The following is a 4,789-nucleotide window of genomic DNA, read 5'->3' as shown; positions in this document are numbered from 1 at the left end:
AAGTCAGGACTGGGACTCAAGCAGGTCAGGAAGCTGGAGCTAAGTAGAGGCCATGGAGGGATGTTACTTACTGGTTTGCTTCTTATAGAACCCAGGACTACAAGCTCAGGGATGGCACCATCCACAATGGGTCCTCCCGCCCCCCCCCCCCCATCACTATGGAGGCATTTTCTCTACTGAAGTTCCTTTTTTGTGATAACTCCAGATTGTGTTAAGTTGACACAAAACCAGCCAGTACAAACAGGATGGACATGTGCTGGTTTCTAGCAGCAGCATTTTGGAGATGTTGTGGGGGAAGTGGACACAGAGGAATCCACAGGAAATAAGGAATGTGGGTAATAGTACAGAACAGTTGGCAATCCTTGGTTTGCTCCAGTGTGCGAGTGTGCATGTGTTGTCTTCCCATTATGGGACTGAAAGGCATGAGCAGTGGTGATGTTGTCAAGTCATGACTGTCCAAGAAATCACTGAAGCAGTGGGAGACTGATGAGTTACTCCACTGTCATCCTGTCTCTTGATAACTTCACCAACTGGCCTGGTAAGTGGTGTGGACAGGATCCAGATGTGGGCAAGAATAGAGGCACAACCTCTTGACTTGCTTAAAAGTTGTTATGGTTTGTATATGCTTGGCGAGATAGGGAAATAAACAGAGCACAGCACAGTGTCCAAGAGGTACCTGCCAAGGTCCCATTTGTCCTCTTCCAGGGTGACAAAGGACAGCAATCAATTATCTGTAGAAATGACTTCTGAGAATGGCAAACCTGGGAGATTTGCCCCGTGATGCCCAGAACTCAGCTTCCTGCTGTAGACATGGCACATCTGTGCTGCTGACATGAATATGCAGACCCCAGGCCCCTAAAGTCACATGATCCTGACAGACCACAGTTGTTCCCATGGCTGAGAGGGCATGGACTGAGGATGAAGTGAAGTGAACAGTGCCAGCAGGCAGAGGATTTGCAGAGCATCCAGGTCCTCTCCCAAGAGCTGGAGACAGAAAGGAAACCCATTACAGCACATACTGTATGACATCCATCATCTGTCACTTATATAACAAGGGCTAACTTATATGATGCAGGAAAATCCAGCCTGAGTCACCCCATCCCTGACTGGGGCCAGTACCAGTAAAGCACTGCTGATTCTTTTTGATAATATGATGTATGACAGACAGGTAGAGATGAGAGGCCGAGTGTGTTGTCCCAGCACTGACAAGCAGGTTTAATCACCACATACCAGAACGTACCCTGGAAGGGTCCTGGAGCAAATCAAGAGGAACCCAGCAGCCTGAGTCTGTCAGTGAGCTTAGCAAGTTGTCTCTCTAGTCTCTTTTCTGACCTTGATCCATGCTGGTGTCTTGACTCCTATGCAGGTCTCCTTTTAGGCCAATTGGAGCTCAGGAAAGTTTCTTGTCTCTGTCCCCACCTATGGTGCCATTCTATGGAACTTGGGTAGGGCCAAGAAGCATGGGCAAGAAGAGGGAGCAGGCTTTGAGCCATCAGGACAAGCATAAGCATGGAGTCACCCACAGGCTCCAGGGACACAGAGATGTGGAGTGTAGGGACGGCATGTTCAGCAGAGAGGAGAAGATTCCTGTGTAGTCCTTGCTGTGGGGCTGCATGGTGTGGTCTCTGTTCAGCCCCTGCCTTCCTTCTGCCACACTGATGGTGCAGCAGAGAGAGCCTGCCTGGATTGCACTGGGACTTTTGAGCATTTGGTCTTCAGAAGTCTGGATCCAGCAAGGACAAGGACTGAGCCTCTGCTGGCCCTAGTGGATGGTGAGCTGGCATGTGCAGTGTACCTAGTAGTGCCCAGCACAAAAGCACTCCTTGTAGGAAGACTCAGGAGTCATCTTTCTGTTTTCCTCGAGGCAACCCAGCCTGACCACAGGCCTCTGGCCTGAAGAGAAAACTACCTTACCTATGTCCATGCGGAAGACTGTTGCCAGGAGAGATTGAGCCACCAAGAAACAAAGGGTGAATAAGAGACAGAGGCTAGCATGTGACAAGTCCCGGAACCAATTTAGTGGCCCCTCAAGATTCTCTGTCTATTTCTAAGCTCCTTCAGGGTGGGTCTGAGAACTCCCGTGTTGTATGTGTTTTTGCCTGATTAACAGGATGACCACAGACCTGTACTGAAGACAGTACAGGCTCCAGCTGCGCTTACCCACTGTCCCTCACTCACTCACTCACCCACCATGATTCCAGCTGCCATCCCCCACTGCCCATCCCTCATCATAGGGTATCCAGTCTCTTTCCATCAACTGCAGGAGACAAAACCCCCACTGCTCACACACACCCAGAAGCCATTGACTGGATGCTGGGAATTTAGGAATAGGAACAAGAGCAAGATCTGTACTCTGGAGTCCCTGGCTAGAAAGGCAAGCAAGGTCAAATATGGCAGGAGTGCCTATAACAGCCACTACCTACAAATACAGGTGACAGTGTCTGTACAGGTCACTTATCACATATCCCTGTCATAGTATTAATGAAAGCTGAGAAGCTTCTAGGGCTGAGGTTATATTACAGGATCCAGTGTGTGTGGTAGAGGCTATGCCTGTGAATTGGGTGACTAGGGTCTAGTAAGCCTTACCCTGTCCATCTTCACACTGTGTGTTTCCTGCCAGGGAACCCTCATCCCCAACCTGTCCTCTGTGCTGAAGGATGAGACCGTCTGGGAGAAGCCCCTCGGCTTTCATCCTGAACACTTTATAGATGGCCAGGGCCACTTTGAAGCATGAGGTCTTCATGCCATTCTCAGCAGGTGCCTCTGGGGGGCCTGGCTGACTGGCTGTCCCCAGGATGCATTGGAAGGTGGAGCCCCAATCACATCCCAGACTGACTGAGCCCCTCTCCAACACACAGTGTGTGGGGCATGCCTGGGGGACCCCCAACCCCCACGGAGCTCTTCCTGTTTTCACCTGCCTCCTGCAGCATTTTGGCTTCTTCGTGCCAGCTGAGCAACCCCTTCACAGCAATAGTGGCATCTACACAATGCCAGTTACCCCAGAGTCCTACCAGCTTTGTGTAGTGGTTCCCTAGCAGGAGCACCGGCTCCATCCTTCTCCCCAGTTTGGGCTGATTGATATCCAATAAACATGTTCTGTGTGTTGGTATCAGGATTGACTCTAAACCCAGTGACATCACACCCAGGTGACAGATTGCCAAGGCTATGGCCATCCATTTCCAGAATCCACTTGGCTCACCTCCCACCTTTACCTCTGAGTGGCTATTTCCCTATCCAAATTAAAGGCAGACCCCTCTGATGTCTCTCTCTCTTTCCGTCCCCACCTCTTCAATGCCACCTTTGCCCTTTTCTCATACAATAAACCTTACATGGAACTGTTTTGGCCTAGTGTGGTCTCTCAAGATGCCAGCCGCGTTTCCAACATAACATTGGTGCAGAAGACTCCAAGAATCCCTACCCAGGAGAGCTGCGGATTCTAGGCGGCCGTCACCTCCTGATGTGACTCCGAAGCTGCCTGCTGCCACTGCTGCACCACGTGTACTGCATTTGCTGCTGCTGCCGCCATCGCCACACCTAGTGGATTTCCACTGCTGAGGTAGACCACTGCCTCCTGCCACAGTGAGACTTAAAGAGACTTATTTCCTGTGAGCTGTGCTGCTGCGGTCTACCGCCAGGTGGAGCTAGCCTCTGCCACATGGGTTATGCAGCGGGCCAAGTCCTCACTAACCATACAGTTCCACATTTCCTGCCACCAGACTGCAAATTCCTGCAAACACACACTCTCATATTGATTGGTAAGGTGTTTCTCCAGTCGGTGGTAGGAACCCTAAATGCCCAGATAGGGCCTGGTCAGCCTTTTTTGGGCTCAGGGGGTGGCATTTCAATGCTGCCGTCTTTATGCCTGGCCTCCTGGCTGACCTACAAGAGAGGACTTAGACCCTTGGGTGACTTCCCTTCTTGAAAGCGGTTCATAAATCCCTTGGGCTCTTGCAGCCACTCCAAAATTCCTAGATCTAGGTGGACCGCTTTCTGACAATTCCAGGACATCGCTGTAGCCTCTGTTATTCATGTGATGACCTGAATATCAAGCTTGACTATAAACTCGTGACCTGTTACTGACCTGTTCTCGGGACACCTGTATGAATAGTTCACTAACAACCAAATCACCAAATAGGTGCTAAATTGTCTTTGAACATATCACCAGGCACCCCACTGGGATGTCTCCTGGAAAATCTCAAATCTCTGACTTGATGCCTGACTTGAGGGCATCAAAATCGGTACACCTCTGCAATAAGGTCTGGATTCAGTACCCGCTAGATAATAGCTCCAAATCTCCACTTAATGACACATTAGGTCCAATTATTTTAAGGGACCTTCATACATACTGCCAGGGGTCTGGTAAATGCAAGGAGGTCCCCTATGTTCAAGCATTCATCTATCTTTGCTCCCTCTCCTCTTTGTGTTTTGCTTGTTCCCCAACCCAACTTCTCTTAATCATGAAACCTACACACCACCACTAGATGATGCTGCAACCATGTATGCAGCAAACGGATCATCTCCCTTCCACCACAGACCTGTTTCCATGCCTCTGAAAATCCAAACTGCAGCCTCATTTTCTCCTTCTCACCAGACAAACGAACATCAGCTCCCATGTCCCCCTCTCTCCTTATCTCTCTTAGCTCCTCCTCTTCCTCCTCTCTTTACGCCTCCTCTTTCTCTCCTTACTCCTCCCACTTTAGCTCCTCCTATAAGTTCCAGTATATTACTCAATCTTACAGCTTGACTTTCCAGGATGTACATATGATCCTTACTAATAATTTACTTCCAG

Source organism: Arvicanthis niloticus, chromosome 13, assembly GCF_011762505.2.
Source record: "Arvicanthis niloticus isolate mArvNil1 chromosome 13, mArvNil1.pat.X, whole genome shotgun sequence".
NCBI lineage: Eukaryota > Metazoa > Chordata > Mammalia > Rodentia > Muridae > Arvicanthis > Arvicanthis niloticus.
Note: the sequence above shows the minus strand (reverse complement) of the source record.